This window comes from Phyllobates terribilis, unplaced genomic scaffold, assembly GCF_046119375.1.
Source record: "Phyllobates terribilis strain yellow unplaced genomic scaffold, ASM4611937v1 Scaffold_360__1_contigs__length_1932075, whole genome shotgun sequence".
In the NCBI taxonomy this organism is placed as follows: domain Eukaryota; kingdom Metazoa; phylum Chordata; class Amphibia; order Anura; family Dendrobatidae; genus Phyllobates; species Phyllobates terribilis.
This window is the reverse complement of record NW_027363120.1, coordinates 1-16,809: the sequence shown is the minus strand read 5'-3', so window position 1 is coordinate 16,809 and position 16,809 is coordinate 1.

Here is a 16,809-nt window from a genome sequence, read left to right as displayed (position 1 = left end):
AGGAGGATGGAAGATGAGGAGGACGTAAGAGGAGGAGGATGTAAGAGGAAGAGGACGGAAGAGAAGGAGGACGGAAGAGGCGGAGGACAGAAAAGGCGGAGGACGGAAGAGGCAGAGGACAGAAGAGGCGGAGGACGGAAGAGGCGGAGGACAGAAGAGGAGGAGGACGGAAGAGAAGGAGAATGTAAGAGGAGGAGGACGGAAGAGGAGGAGGACGGAAGAGGAGGAGGACGGAAGAGGAAGAGGACGGAAGAGGAGGAGGACGGAAGTGGAGGAGGATGGAAGAGGAGGAGGACAGAATAGGAGGAGGAGGACAGAACTGCACCTTAAGATCCCTTGGGGGAAAGAGATGGTAGTAATATAGTGGTAGTATATCCATATTAGTGTAATATGAATAATAATACTAGTGATAATAGTAAGAAAGTAATAAAATAACAGTAGTAATAGTAGTAGGTAGAATAGCAGTGTGATCCAGGGTCCTAGGACTGATCGCCTTTTCTCGGGGTCAAGAAGGAATTTTTCCCCTGTGACACAAATTGGCTGAAGGTGTCCTGGGGTTTTTGCCTTCTTCTGAATCAGCACTGTAGGTATAGGGCAATATTAGTAGTGATAGGAAAGAAGAATAATACTGTAATAAGATAGCACAATGTAATAATAACCATATCAAATAGATTTATAAAAACAAATTAAAATAACTCCAGTAGTACAATAATTAGTGTAATATTATATAACTTGTAATAACATTATTAGGTTTGATCCAGGGTCCTCGGACTGATCGCCTTTTCCCGGGGTCAAGAAGGAATTTTTCCCCTGTGACACAAATTGGCTGAAGGTGTCCTGGGGTTTTAGCCTTCTTCTGGATCAACACTGCAGGTATAGGGCAGTATTAGTAGTGAAAGGAAAGAAGAATAATACTGTAATAAGATAGCACAATGTAATAATAACCATATCAAATAGATTTATAAAAACAAATTAAAATAACTCCAGTAGTACAATAATTAGTGTAATATTATATAACTTGTAATAACATTATTAGGTTTGATCCAGGGTCCTAGGACTGATCGCCTTTTCCCGGGATCAAGAAGGAATTTTTCCCCTGTGACACAAATTGGCTGAAGGTGTCCTGGGGTTTTTGCCTTCTTCTGGATCAACAGCTTTAGGCATGGGGATTTTAGTAATACCATTATTAGAATCAGAAGAATAATAAGAAAAAATTAGAATTACATTTTTTTTAATTCGTTTTATAACAGTTACAATTAATTGCATTAATGCAATAATAATAAATAGTAAAAATGGTGGTAATAATAATAATACAAAAAACTAGTCCCAGTTAGTAAGTTAGTGTAATGTTAGTGTAGGGACCCATCTGAAGAGGTCGCCTTGACGTTGGCAGATGGGCTCGCACAATTTGCTCAAAATGTGCGCTAAGAACCTCATATTTCTATGTACAGGAGATCTAGCAGTAATACCATTCAGGAGATAGATATCTGTGTACACACATTTTGTTATATATTTTTGTGCAGCACACAGGGCAGGTATACAGGTACAGGGCGAGAGTGTTACAGTGATATTATAACTCGGCCTTAAGGATAAAATGCTGATAACTACAGATCCTGGAAACACATCCGAAACTAGACCTTGTAAGTAACTGGTTCCCAGCTAGTGGTAAATATGTACAGGGCAGTCCGGTACCAAGACCTGCTCTATAGGACACATTATCATCAGGCAGGTCCTTACAAGATCTGCGGCAGAAGTGTGGCTGTATAACACAGTCCTGCTTCTGCCTCAGCTGCCCACAGTGGAGCCAACCTTGATCCTGGCAGCTTAATCCATTGTATGACACAGTAGGGGGCTTCCACAGCATTTAGGCACTTTAGACAGGAGAGGGAGGCATGATCATGGTGCCAATGAGTTTCTATGGCAGCTGAGATCTAACAATGGACCCCATGACGGCCATCTTACTGCTCCTATTAGACCCCGGCTGAGGAAAGGTCTATGAGGACACCGGTCAGACTTATGTCGCCTGCTCTGCACATATTAGAAATACCTAGGGCTGATTAGTTTGCCATTTGTAAATCTGATCCAGCAGCGCTGGGCTACCACTGACGTGATCAGGGCTATTGAGCTCCTAGATTGGGCAGAGGAGCTCAGTATTCAGCAGGAGCTGGCCGAGGAGAGCAGAGCAACTTGCATGGGGCTGCTGCTCAAGAAGCAACTCACAAGGTGGAGATTTACCCGGAGACGCTGTGCTCGGGCTGTGATCTGCTGTGCAGGCTGCATAGTAGATGCCTCCAAGGACCCGAACTTCACCCCTAACAGGCACAGCAGAGCTCGGACGGCTGCAAGTGAACGGAGAGCGGCTGATTAGTAACTGCTGCGTCTCCTGCAGCTCAGATAAGAGCCGCACAGAGCGGGGGTTCAGTAATGATGAATATGGGAAGTGTCCGCCCCTCACATGCCCTATATGCGACCTCCAGAGGTAAAGTCTCCTGCGTAACCAGCGCCTCCTCCCACCTTCTCTGCTAGCATGCTCCATTACTTAAAGGGGATGTCTGAAGAAAACAAGTTATCACTTATCCACAGGCTCGGTGATCACTTACTGATCGTGGGGTCTGACCGCTGCGAGCCATCGTCTGATCGGGAAGGAGTGGAAAGTCAGGGATCAACTGCAGCTCCATTCATTCTCTATGGGGCTCCGGAAAAGCCGAGCTCAGCGCTTGAATGCCACATAGGGAATGAATGGAGCGGCTCCTGGAGTAATAACATGTCCTCCTCTCCTCAGCTTTCTGTCTGTGTAAGTGGCTCAGCCCTTGTCTCCCCTTCTGCTCTGGCTTCTGTGCTGGTCCTTGTGAGGAAGAGGAAAGCCTCTGCCCTTCTGCTCTGGCTTCTGTGCTGGTCCCTGTGAGGAAGAGGAAACCCTCTGCCCTTCTGCTCTCAGTCCTCTGCGACTTTTCACAATCGCTCAGTGCACCCATTATATGTAATAAGGATCATTCTTCATGCCTTGTCCAGCTTTCATCCCCCCCAGTCTGACCAGCGGACAAGATAATAAACATGTGAGTGGAAGGTTCACAATTATTAGATGTGTTGTGAAAAGTCTCCACAGCATTATCCGGAGAAAACTGCAGGGTGACCGCTTGTGAAACCAGCACAAAATCCAGCGGACAGCGCTTCCCTGCCCCCCGCCGGTCTCTGTATCCTGGCATTCAGCTATTCCATTTGGTGCTTATTCTGGAAGGAAAACAAAAATGTGATGTTCGTACACAGACGCCAGAAGACGCAGCTTTTCATCATCCATGTTGGGCTGTTGTATGACGTGTGGATTACTCTGCTTGCTGGATTCTTGCATTACCACAAACACTGCCTTTATTTTGTGATTTCTGTGCCGCTTCCCACTTCTATTGGCACTGTGATATAGCAGCACATGAGGGCTGCCACAATCATGTGTCAATAGGTTATTGCTGGAGGCTGTGATATAGAGACCATCCTGGACCAGGGAGGAGTTGGTACAGAAGCACCTAGAGAGGGGGGTACAGGGGCTTCATTTCAATTTTAAACTTAGCTGGATTGTGTTTAGCTACAAGAATGGAAAGTAAAATAATAAAATCTTAATTTTTTTTTTCTATTTGGCAAAATCGTCCATCAGAGGTTTGGCCACTACCGAAAAGTTTTTGATGAACTTACAGTAGTAGCTGGCGAAACCCAAAAAACTTTGTAACGCCTTTAAGTCTTGAATATAATACCAATCCAGTACCGTCCGGACTTTGGCCAGATCCATGCAAAAATGGTGAATGATAAGAACTAACCCTGAATGGAGAACATACATTTCTCTGGTTTGACAAATAATTTATTATCTTTGAGTATCTGTAAGACCTGCCTGACATGTACCTGATGTGACTGGAGGTAAATAAATTAATATGTCATCAAGATTGGTTTGTTGTGATCTACCTGCCAGATGACTAAAAATGTCACTAACAGTGTTGAAAGAAAGCGGGAGCATTAGTCAACCCAAATGCCATCACAAGCTTTTCATAGTGCCCCTCAGGAGTATTGAAGGCCATCTTCCACTCATCTCCTCAATGTGAATGAGATTATAAGCCCCCCTGAGGTCTAGTTTAATCAAATCGTAGGAGCCAAATTTTTTTCTAAAGAGGTCGGGGATGAGAGGGAGAGGATATGCATCCCAGACCGTGATCCGATTAAACTCGCGAAAATCAAGGCGGGGGCGCAACCCCCAGTCTTTTTTTTTGACAAATAAAAACCCCACTGCAACGGGAGATGAAGAACGTCTTTTATGGCCCAATAGTAGACTTTCAGTGATCTAGTTTTTCATGGCCTGCCTCTCTGAACCAGAGATATTATATAACCTGCTTTTTTGGCAGCTTGGCCCCAGGAATAATATTAACGACGCAATCGTAAGGATGATGGGGAGGAATCTCTTGACACCCCTGTTCAGAAAACACATTCCTGAAATCAGATCCACCATGGCTATCCGAGTGACCAAGCAGTGTTCTTGGCAATACTCGCTCCATTTTACCACCTCCCGAGTCTGCCAGTCTATGGCTAAGTGCCTGACTCGCCCCGCAGGGCCGTGGGGCACACTGCAGCCTGGCCTTATGGCGGCTTTTGGGGAATATCACGGTGGCTGGCCCGGGGCGGTCAGTGCAAAAGGTATTATTTATAGGGGATTATTTATAGGGGATTTGTCGTGACGCCACCTGTGGTGTCTGGTGAGGATTAGTTTTGAGCCACCCCCGTAGTGTTCGAGTTCGGTTCGTCGAACAACCGTGTGTTCGCCGAACTGTTCGTCGAACTGTTCGTCGAACACCTTCGAACACCGTTAAAACCAATGGCAGGCAAACAAAAACACATAGAAGCACATAGAAAACACCTTCAAAGGTGTCCAAAAGCTGACAAACTGCTCAGAAGACATAACTAACACATGGAAAAGTGACAAGTACATATAGTCATGCGAAAAGAAAAGAGGTGGAGGAGTAAAAGGAGGGGGAGACACAGATATAGGCATGTCATGCCCTTCTAAAATCCAAAAAGTGAGAAGCCGACACGGCCAGTCCGTTCCTGCCCGTGCCACCTCCGTGTCGCCAGGTTTGTGCCAGAGCCGCGGTGGACCCTGACGGCCAGCCCCCCTCTCCCAATACTGGTGCCTGTCCGCTGGTGGGTCGAGCGAGCCCCCCTGTGGTGGAGGCAGCTCTAAGCTTTTTAATTTAAATTGTCTCTCTAATTTGAATGAGTACACTTTAAATCCTTTTACAAGGATCTATTGGAGGGCAAGTCTCATGCCAGCAGCCGCTGCAGTTAAAAAGCTTTTATAAGGATCGAGCTCGGCTGTCCACCGCAAGGCATCCTACCGCCAGTCCCAGCCCCTATGCCTTGGGGTGCCTCCTGATGCTCTTCACTGAGTATCCCGTGATCCCGAAGCATTTCCTTTGAAAAAATTAAGTGTCCAAACTACAGGTGGTGTAGCTTGCTTAACAGCCGGGATAATCCGCTGACTAGCAGACACTGCTACTAGGCACAAAGTATTTCCTGGGCTAGATGCAGTTAAAAATTTGTAATTAGATACTCTCGTTGGATGCTGAGAAAGCATTCCATAGAGTCTCCTGGCACACAATATATTATTCTCTTAAAAAGCTTGGGGTAGGGGTCTAGGGGACCCTTTTATAGCCAAAATCACGGCCCTGTATCGCAATACGTCACCTAGACTGAAGATAAATGGAACTGTAGCACCCTGAGGGCTCGGTTGCTGCAGAGGTATTCCACCTCACCCAGAGGTGTGATATCTCACTCTCAGGTAAGGATGGAGTGTGGATCAGGACCCGACACCTGCATGCATTACACCACATTGCCGTGGGGCAGGGCGACCAATATGCCCCTGAGATGGGCACGACAGTCCCTGTCCCTGGCTGGAGTGGGGGGAGGGAACACTGAGGAAGGGGAACCCTGTAGTGCAGGAGCAGGGAGGAAGCAGTTCCTGGGTGCATTGAGAAGGTAGTATAAAAGGTGGGCACCATCTTAGTTCAGTGCAGAGAAGTCTGAGCAGAAGTGACAGGGAGCAGGGGCTCTGCATGAGTTCTGCTCCGGAGGCGGGCCTAGTAACAGAGGCCCAGGCCTGGAAGAGGGAGAAGGAAGGAAGAGGAGCAGAGAAGGCTCCAGGAACGAGGAATGAAGGGATCCCAGGGGTGGGGACGGGCGAGTCGCCACCGCACGCCCTAATCCACCTGCGTGGAGGGGTCAGGCCAAAGGGGGAGACCGGTCCCCGAAACTAGTGGAGGCGGGAAACGACCCTCAGCTAGAAACCGGAGGCTGTGACATTTTATGTGGCGCAGCCCCTCGCTACACCCGCTAGGAAGGCACCACATAGGGTCAGGGAAACTGGCGCCAAGTTTACCAAGAGGAGGCCCGAGGCAGCAGGACAGAAGGGTTGGTAAGAAAGGCCAGACAAAGGACACACAAAGGGGGTCCTGTGAAGCGCTCCAAAGTTATCTGGGAGTTGTCTGAGCCCCTCACCTGGTGAGCACAGTACGACGTGGGCAGCCGTTACCTGCAGAAGTGGTCTGGATAATAAGAACTGTGAGTAAAGGCCCTGGACTGCATCACTGACTCCGTGTCGTTACTGATGCTGCCCTGCACCATCATCCCCATTCTCCGCATACACTGCCCTGAGGCTATACTCCTCCCGTGGGGAGTTATACTACGCTCTGCTGCACCCACAACACCAGCCTCAGCGGTCTGCCCTGCAGCGGCGGTTCACTCTGACCGCAATCCACGGGTGGCGTAGTCGGACATTTAAACATCAAAACCACATAAATAGTTCCGCCACTGGTTTGACCGCCCTGAGCCACGGAACCGGGTCGCCGCCACGGAGACTACAACCACCAGCATCCACCAAAAAGGGTCCGGCTCCAGGTGTCCCAAGGCCCAGGGGGCGCGTCAGAACATTTTCATCACCTTTCATAATCACCAATGGGACAAGGCAGGGATGTCCTCTGTCCCCTCTCTTATACATCCTAGTGACGGAGCACCTGCTCTCATCAATTCGCCATAACCCCAATATTAGGTGGATTGAGGTGGGAGGCACCGAGTACAAGAGCTCTCTATTTGCTGATGATGTCCTAGTATATATCACTCAATCACATATATCCATCCCTGCTGTTATGGCTGAAATAGATCACTTTGTTACATGGTCAAATTTTAAAATCAATGCAGCGAAGTCTGAGGCCCTCGATGTCTCCCTCCCCAAATCCATACAGGATTCCATCCAGTCCAACTTTCCCTTTGCCTGCCCCTCACAGGGTATCAAATACTTAGGAATTCCTATTCATAGAGACCTCTCCCATCTATGTTATCTTAATTTTGGGCCCTTTATTGAACGACTCCATACAGACCACGGTTGGCAAGTTAGAACTGTAAGATTCACTACGTGAACCACTGGTGTTTTGTGGAAAAGCACATGTACACTGTGTTCCAAATTATTATGCAAAAAGTGTGTAGGAGTGATAAGGGAATAATTTGTTTGTTTGTCAGTTAAACTCAATGATGGTGATGTGTGTCAGGGCTCTTTATATCACTGTAAGCAATTGCAGACACCTGTGCTAATTAGTTTGGCAGGTGTGTCCAATGAAAGGCAAGACTACTTAAGAAGGCTGTCTCACATTATTAAGCAGCCTACATTTTCTGCCAAAATGGGAAAGAAAAAGGATGTGTCGGCTGCTGAGAAGCAACAAATTGTGGAGTGTTTAGGTCAAGACATGACTACAATCAACATTGTGCGATGATCAGGATGAAGTGTCTTGGCAATCAAGAAGTATGTAGCTGATTCACAGTACACACGTGTGCGTGCTGATAAGGGCAAATTGAGGACTCTTTCCTACAGGCAATTACGTCAGGTTAAAAGAGCAGCGGCAAAAAAGCCTTGTCATAGCAGCAGACAAGTTTTTGAAGCTGCTGGTGCCTCCAACGTTCCCCGAACAACAAGATGCAGGGTCCTTCAGAGGTTTGTAGCTGTGCGTACGCCATCCTGTCGACCTCCTCTATCCACTTCACACAAGCAGAAACGGCTCCAGTGGGCCAAACATTACATGAAGACTGATTTCAAAACTGTTTTGTTGACGGATGAGTGCCGTGCAACGCTCGATGGTCCAGATGGATGGAGTGGAGGATGGCTGGTTGATGGACACCCCACGCAAACACGGCTACAGCGCCAACAAGGAGGAGGTGGAGTAATGTTTTGGGCTGGAATCATGGGGAGAGAGATTGTCGGCCCCTTTAGGATCCCTGAAGGGGTAAAGATGAACTCCATAATGTATGTGGAGTTTCTCAAACAGCACTTCCTGCCATGGTTCAAGAAGAAGAAACGTGTATTCCACAGCAAGATCATTTTTATGCATGATAATGCACCGTCTCATGCTGCACATAACACATCTGCATCTCTGGCTGATATGGGCATAAAAGGGGACAAACTTATGGTGTGACCCCCATGCTCCCCTGACCTCTTCCCCATTCAGAACCTCTGGAGCATCATCAAAAGGAGTGTCTATGATGGCGGGAGGCAGTTCACATCTAAGCAACAGCTCTGGGAGGGTATTCTGTCCTCATGCAAAACAATTGAAGCAGAAACCATCCAAAACCTGACAAATTCAATGGACGAGAGAGTTCAGAAGCTCCTTTCGAACAAGGGGTCCTATGTGCAAATGTAGCATCACCTAGAATAACGTTTTGAGTTGAAAACTGTTTGATTTCAGTTTCTAATAACCTGCTAATGCTTATAATTTCAAAAATGACCATTTTTTTGGTCTTTATTAAAATGAAAAGGTTGATCGAAGAGTGTCAGGGATCTAAGAGTGTGGCAACCCAGTAGTCAGGATTACGTCGAATTCTGACAATCTGAGGGTCATGTTGCAGGTAGTGCAGCAAGAAGGCACTTATGTGTCTTGCGCATCTCGGAGCCCCAAAATTATTTTCCGGGCTAGATGCAGCTAAAAATTATTATTAATTTTAAATCTGGTGGAGCTTAGTATAGATGGCCTAATAGAATCAGTACTGCACACTGCTACAAAGCCCAAATTATTTTCCAGCCAAGATACAGATAAACATGATTAGTAATTTTTAGTGTTGAGCGAACATGCTCGACACTGCTCGGTACTTGCCCGAGCATCACGCTACTCGGGATGTTCGGCGAGCACCGAGCATTTCCGGGTTACTCGGGCGGGAGCTCGGGTCTCCGCCCTGCATGTTTGGCGCTCTTTACAGAGCCAATGAACATGCAGGGATTGCCAGCCAGTCACTGTAATGCTGCAGCCATGTTGGTTGTGGGCATTACAGTGATTGGCTGGCCGCACAGCGTCACCTCGAGTATTTAAAACGGGGCGCCACCATCTTGGACACAGTCGCTCCGGATTAGACAGTGTAGGGACAGCGCTGCTGATTTAGGGAGAGATATAAACTGCGAAATAGTTAGTGTAGGGTCCGTAAAGGCTGCCAGAACAAACAAACAGTCCTTTTCAGGACTAATATCCATCCCAGATACCAGGCAGGCAGGCTGTATAGGAGACACAGTGGTTATACCAGCAAACGCTGCATTACAGTCCTGTGTGCTCCTGTTGCTTAAATTGCTGGATTTAGCACCAGGTGTCGGGGGCCAGGAAAAATCCTTTTTTTTCATCTAAATCCTCCTTTTTTTTTCCTCCTTCACACTGTACAAATACTATTATTAACCTTTTGGTGTCCCCCCCCCCCCAAAAAAAAAGCGTGTCTCTGATTTTTCAGACACAAATACAGTTATATGAAAAAGTTTGGGCACCCCTATTAATCTTAAGCTTATTGTTTTATAAAAATTGGTGTTTTTGCAACAGCTATTTCAGTTTGATATATGTAATAACAGTTGGACACAGTAATGTTTCTGCCTTGAAATGAGGTTTATTGTACTAACAGAAAATGTGCAATCTGCATTCAAACAAAATTTGACAGGTGCATAAGTATGGGCACTCTTATCATTTTCTTGTTTTAAATACTCCTACCTACTTTTTACTGACTTACTAAAGCACTTTTTTTGGTTTTGTAACCTCATTGAGCTTTGAACTTCATAGCCAGGTGTATGCAATCATGAGAAAAGCTACTTAAAGAGGCCACTTGCAAGTTGTTCTCCTGTTTGAATCTCCTCTGAAGAGTGGCATCATGGGCTCCTCAAAACAACTGTCAAATGATCTGAAAACAAAGATTATTCAACATAGTTGTTCAGGGGAAGGATACAAAAAGCTGTCTCAGAGATTTAACCTGTCAGTTTCCACTGTGAGGAACATAGTAAGGAAATGGAAGAACACAGGGACAGTTCTTGTTAAGGCCAGAAGTGGCAGGCCAAGAAAAACATCAGAAAGGCAGAGAAGAAGAATGGTGAGATCAGTCAAGGACAATCCTCAGACCACCTCCAGAGAGCTGCAGCATCAACTTGCTGCAGATGGTGTCACTGTGCATCGGTCAACTATGCAACGCACTTTGCACAAGGAGAAGCTGTATGGGAGAGTGATGCGAAAGAAGCCGTTTCTGCAAGCACGCCACAAACAGAGTCGGCTGAGTTATGCAAAAGCACATTTGGAGAAGCCAATTTCTTTTTGGAAGAAGGTCCTGTGGACTGATGAAACCAAGATTGAGTTGTTTGGTCATACAAAAAGGCGTTATGCATGGCAGCAAAAAAACACAGCATTCCAAGAAAAACACTTGCTACCCACAGTAAAATTTGGTGGAGGCTCCATCATGCTTTGGGGCTGTGTGGCCAATGCCGGCACCGGGAATCTTGTTAAAGTTGAGGGACACATGGATTCCACTCAGTATCAGCAGATTCTTGACAATAATGTTCAAGAATCAGTGATAAAGTTGAAGTTGCGCAGGAGATGGATCTTTCAGCAAGACAATGATCCAAAACACCGCTCCAAATCGACTCATGCATTCATGCAGAGGAACAATTACAATGTTCTGGAATGGCCATCCCAGTCCCCAGACCTGAATATCATTGAACATCTGTGGGATCATTTGAAGAGGGCTGTCCATGCTCGGCGACCATCAAACTTAACTGAGCTGGAATTGTTTTGTAAAGAGGAATGGTCAAAAATACCTTCATCCAGGATCCAGGAACTCATTAAAAGCTACAGGAAGCGACTAGAGGCTGTTATTTTTTCAAAAGGAGGATCTACTAAATATTAATGTCACTTTTCTGGTGAGGTGCCCATACTTATGCACCTGTCAAATTTTGTTTGAATGCAGATTGCACATTTTCTGTTAGTACAATAAACCTAATTTCAAGGCAGAAACATTACTGTGTCCAACAGTTATTACATATATCAAACTGAAATAGCTGTTGCAAAAACACCAATTTTTATAAAACATTAAGCTTAAAGATTAATAGGGGTGCCCAAACTTTTTCATATAACTGTATAACTGTTGAAAATAGTCTGGTGTAGGCTAGAGAAACAGAAGTGTGGTTTTGCACTTCCACGGTTCAAACCTCTGTATTATCCATTTTGGGCCATTTGTATCTAAAAAAAAACAGTTTGAGTGTGTCGCTCACTGTTCAGCCGCAAATATCTCTATTTAAAACAGTGTGGTATACCCCAGTAAACAATAACTGTGGTTTTGCCATCCCACGGTAAAAAATCTCTATTATTCAGCTTTTGGTAGTTTTTTCCGTAAAGAAAAACAGTAGTGTCTCCTGACTGTTGTGACACAAAAATATATCGGTTGAAAATAGTCTTGTGTAGGCCCGACATCCCAGTGTGGTTTCGCAGTTCCACGGGTCAAATCGCTGTACTATCCAGTTTTGGGCCTTTGGTATCTAAAAAAAAAGCAGTTTGAGTGTGTCGCTCACTGTTCAGCCGCAAATATCTCTATTTAAAAAAGTGTGGTATACCTCAGTAAACAATAACTGTGGTTTTGCCATCCCACGGTAAAAAATCTCTATTATTCAGCTTTTGGTAGTTTTTTCCATAAAGAAAAACAGTAGTGTCTCCTGACTGTTGTGACACAAAAATATATCTGTTGAAAACAGTCTTGTGTAGGCCCGACATCCCAGTGTGGTTTCGCAGTTCCACGGGTCAAATCGCTGTACTATCCAGTTTTGGACCTTTGGTATCTAAAAAAAAGCAGTTTGAGTGTGTCGCTCACTGTTCAGCCGCAAATATCTCTATTTAAAAAAGTGTGGTATACCCCAGTAAACAATAACTGTGGTTTTGCCATCCCACGGTAAAAAATCTCTATTATTCAGGTTTTGGTAGTTTTTTCCGTAAAGAAAAACAGTAGTGTCTCCTGACTGTTGTGACACAAAAATATATCTGTTGAAAATAGTCTTGTGTAGGCCCGACATCCCAGTGTGGTTTCGCAGTTCCACGGGTCAAATCGCTGTACTATCCAGTTTTGGGCCTTTGGTATCTAAAAAAAAAGCAGTTTGAGTGTGTCGCTCACTGTTCAGCCGCAAATATCTCTATTTAAAAAAGTGTGGTATACCCCAGTAAACAATAACTGTGGTTTTCCTCTTCCACGGTTCTAATCTACTCTATATTACCCTTTTTCCATTGATAGTGCAAGTGTAAGCTATTTTACTTCATTTACAATGGGCAAGGCGCGTGGCAAGGGACGTGGAAGTGGACGTTATGGTGATGGTTCGTGCAGAGGACGGGGCCGTGGCCAAGGTGAAAATGTGCCACAACCAACAGCCACATCTTCTCGCTCCCACTTCTTGACCGAATTACTAGGGAAGCACAGAACAATACCAGTATTGAGAACTGATCAGTGTGAACAGGTTATTAATTGGATAGCAGATAATACTTCCAGTTACCTGGGCACCACCACCTCCGGTCTGTCTTCCACACGGTCAACTCTTAGTAGCCATGAGTCTCGACCGCATACTCCTCCTCACCGTGATGCTCCTTCCTCCCACCATGCCGAGTGTCGTCAGACAGCAAGTGATCCCACACTTGGACACTCTGAAGAGCTGTTCACTGGTCCATTTCCATATTTGGGCCCCTCGCCTGATACGCTTGAAGTGGTGGAAGAGGAGAACCCATGTTGCGATGCCCAAATATTTGAACAGCCACGGCCATAGGAAGTCGACGTTGGCAATCTGTCACAAGAGGTGGACGATGATGAGACACAATTGCCAGGAAGTGAGGAGGAGGATCGTGGTGCGCAAGTGGAAGAGGAGGAGGTGGTGGATGATCTAGTAACTAACCCAACGTGGAAGGAGGACATGCAGAGTGAGGCCAGCAGCACACAGGGGGAGGGAGGCAGAGTACCCCAACAGGCAGGAAGAAGCAGTGTGGTGGCCGCTGACAGAAGGCAGGCAACCGTTCCCCGTAACACCAACACGAGGGACATTGCCAGTACAAGCGGTAAGTCTTCCAGAGTCTGGAATTTTTTTAAAGACTCTGCTGATAACCCCAAAAAGGCCATATGTTCCACCTGCCATGCCAGCATCAGCAGGGGTGACAAAACTACCAGCCTGACCACCACCAGCATGATCAGGCACATGGCAGCAAAGCACCCGACTTTGTGTGGCGAAACCCAGGGTCCACGACCAGTGTCAGCGGGTGTCACAACTGCTTCTTCCACTGTTGTGCGTGCAATAGAACCCCCTGTTGTGTGTGCAAGGCAATCCCCTGTCCATACTGCATGTAAAGATGCCCCCTCCTCTCAGTCTTCACTTGTTATGGCAGTTTCTCAAGAAACAGCATCAACGTCCACGTCCACGTCCCACCGCAGCGTTCAATTGTCCATATCCCAGACCTTTGAACGAAAGCGGAAATTCGCAGCTAACGCCCCACAGGCCACAGTCCTAAATTCGCACATTTCACGACTGCTTGCATTGGAAATGCTGCCTTTTAGGCTGGTGGAGACGGAATCCTTCCGCAATCTTATGGCGGTGGCCGTCCCTCGGTACTCGGTCCCCAGCCGACACTATTTTGCCCGGTGTGCCATCCCCGCACTACACAAGCACGTGTCCCAAAGCATCTGCCGTGCCCTCAACAACGCAGTTACTGGGAGAGTCCACCTGACAACGGACACGTGGACAAGTGCTTGTGGCCAGGGACGGTACATCTCTCTGACGGCACACTGGGTAAACATAGTGGAAGCCGGGACCCAGTCGGACCTTGGGACGGAACACATCCTCCCCACACCGAGGATTGCGGGCCCTATGTCAGTCAGAGTTGCCCCCACAGTGTACAGCTCCTGCGCATCCTCCTCCTCCTCCTCATGTTCAGCCTCCATCTCAGATATCACCACATCAGTTACAAGCTGGGAGCATTGCAGTACTGCCTCCGCCAAGCGGCAACAGGCTGTGCTGAAACTCATAAGCTTAGGTGATAAACCTCACACTGCTTGTGAGTTGTGGACAGCTGTGAAAGAGCAGGCAGATCTGTGGCTGAGACCGCTGAACCTACATCCCGGCATGGTCGCGTGTGACAATGGCCGTAACCTGGTGGCGGCTCTGAGGCGAGGTGAGATCACACACGTACCATGCGTGGCTCATGTGCTTAACCTCGTGGTTCAGCGGTTTCTTAAATCGTAGCCTGAGTTGCCAGATCTGCTCGTGAAAGTACGCCGCCTGTCAGCTCATTTTCGCAAGTCGGCTACAGCTTCCGCCGCCCTTGCTGTGTTGCAGCAGCGTTTGCAGCTTCCGGCACACCGACTGGTGTGTGATGTCCCCACACATTGGAACTCTACCCTCCACATGTTGCAAAGGATTTGTGAGCAGAAGAGAGCAGTTGTGGAGTACCAGCTGCAACAAGGCCGTCGATATTCAGGTCAGACTCCACACATAGGACCTCAGGAGTGGACCTGGATGTCTGACATATGTACCATCCTGACAAACTTTGAGGAGGCCACCAAGATGGTGAGTGGCGATGACGCCATCATTAGTGTCAGCATCCCACTTGTCTGTCTTTTGCAACGCTCTCTGCAGAGAATTAAAGAGGAGGCATTGCAGCCAGAGTATGATGAGATGGATCAAGAAGCCGTAGCGGGCGATTACACACAGCCCAGCCTCATCTCATCCCAACGTGCATTGGGGGACAATGAGGGAGAGGAGGAGGAGGAGGAGGAGGAGGAGGAAGAACAGGAGCTGCTATCATGCATTGTAGACGGTAGTACCTGTACAAGTGTCATACCGTCGGTTCAGCGTGGGTGGCCTGAGGACAGGGGGGAGGAGGAAGAGGAGGAGGAGGAGGAGAGCATGGTCAGTCGTCATCTTGGTGAGGACACGGAAATCTTGCCCGTTACCAGTCTGGCACGCATGGCTGACTTTATGTTACGCTGCCTTAACCGTGACCCTCGCGTTGTCAGAATGTTGGGTGACAGTCATTACTGGTTGGTGACACTTGTAGACCCCCGCTACAAGGAGAACTTTCACTCTCTTATTCCTGAGGTGGAGAGGTCTACAAAAATGGGGCAATACCAGAAGGCCCTTGCTGCAGAACTCTTAAAAAAATTCCCATCTGAACACGCTAGCGGCAGAGGTCACAGTTCGTTGCCCAACCAAGGCGTACAGGCGAGAGAGATGCAACTCCAATCCAGCAGAGGCAGGGGAACACTGTCAACGTTCTGGGACAGTTTTCTGACACCCGCCCAGCTTACAGGCCCTGAGGCGCGGGGTACTCTCACAAGGAGTGGAAAGTTTCAAAAGATGTTGAGGGAGTACCTTGCCGATCGTACCAGCGTCCTCCGTGATTCCTCTGTGCCTTTTAATTATTGGGTATCCAAGCTGGACACTTGGAATGAACTCGCTCTGTACGCCTTGGAGGTCCTGGCCTGCCCTGCCGCTAGCGTGTTATCGGAGCGTGTTTTTAGTGCCGCTGGGGGAATTATAACTGATAAGTGCACTCGCCTGTCAACTGACAATGCTGACAAGCTGACCCTTATCAAAATGAACAAGGGCAAGATTGGGCCAGACTTCTCATCACCACCAAATGACAGCAGAGTAACATAAAGTCAAATCCACTGTGTTATTTCGGGAGGTGTATTCCCATGCATCGCTTCACTCCCACCCATGGGTATATGCTTCCTCATTTCGGCTGTTTTTTGCTCTTATCCTCAGCCTCCACGACCACTATACCACCAGGGTGACCGTGGTCCATGTTGCCAGCATTGCAAGTTCCTCTGTCCTAATTTTTGGCAGCTTTTGCTTGGAAGGCATAGGCAAAGACTATGGGAGACCCACTCCCCAATAATGGGAATAATGTTTTTAATATGCTGTACTGCATGGCTCTTGTAAGGGACATTGCAAGTTCCCCCTTCCTAATTTTTGGCAGCTTTTGCTTGGAAGGCATAGGCAAAGACTATGGGAGACCCACTCCCCAATAATGGGAATAATGTTTTTAATATGCTGTACTGCATGGCTCTTGTAAGGGGCATTAAAATCGTCTTGTTAAGCTACTGTGACCTCCACGTCTCTTCCAAGGGTCGTTAATATTGTCTTTTTATTCCACTGCGTCCTCCACCACTCTTCCAAGGGGCATTAAAAGCGTCTTGTTAAGCTACTGTGACCTCCACGTCTCTTCCACAGGGCATTGATATTGTCTTTTTATTCCACTGCGACCTCCACCACTCTTCGAAGGGGCATTAAAACCGTCTTGTTAAGCTACTGTGACCTCCACGTCTCTTCCACGGGGCATTGATATTGTCTTTTTATTCCACTGTAACCTCCACCACTCTTACAAGGGGCATTAAAACTGTCTTGTTAAACCACTAATGCCACGTCTCTTCCAAGGGGCATTAAAACCATCTTGTTAAGCTACTGTGACCTCC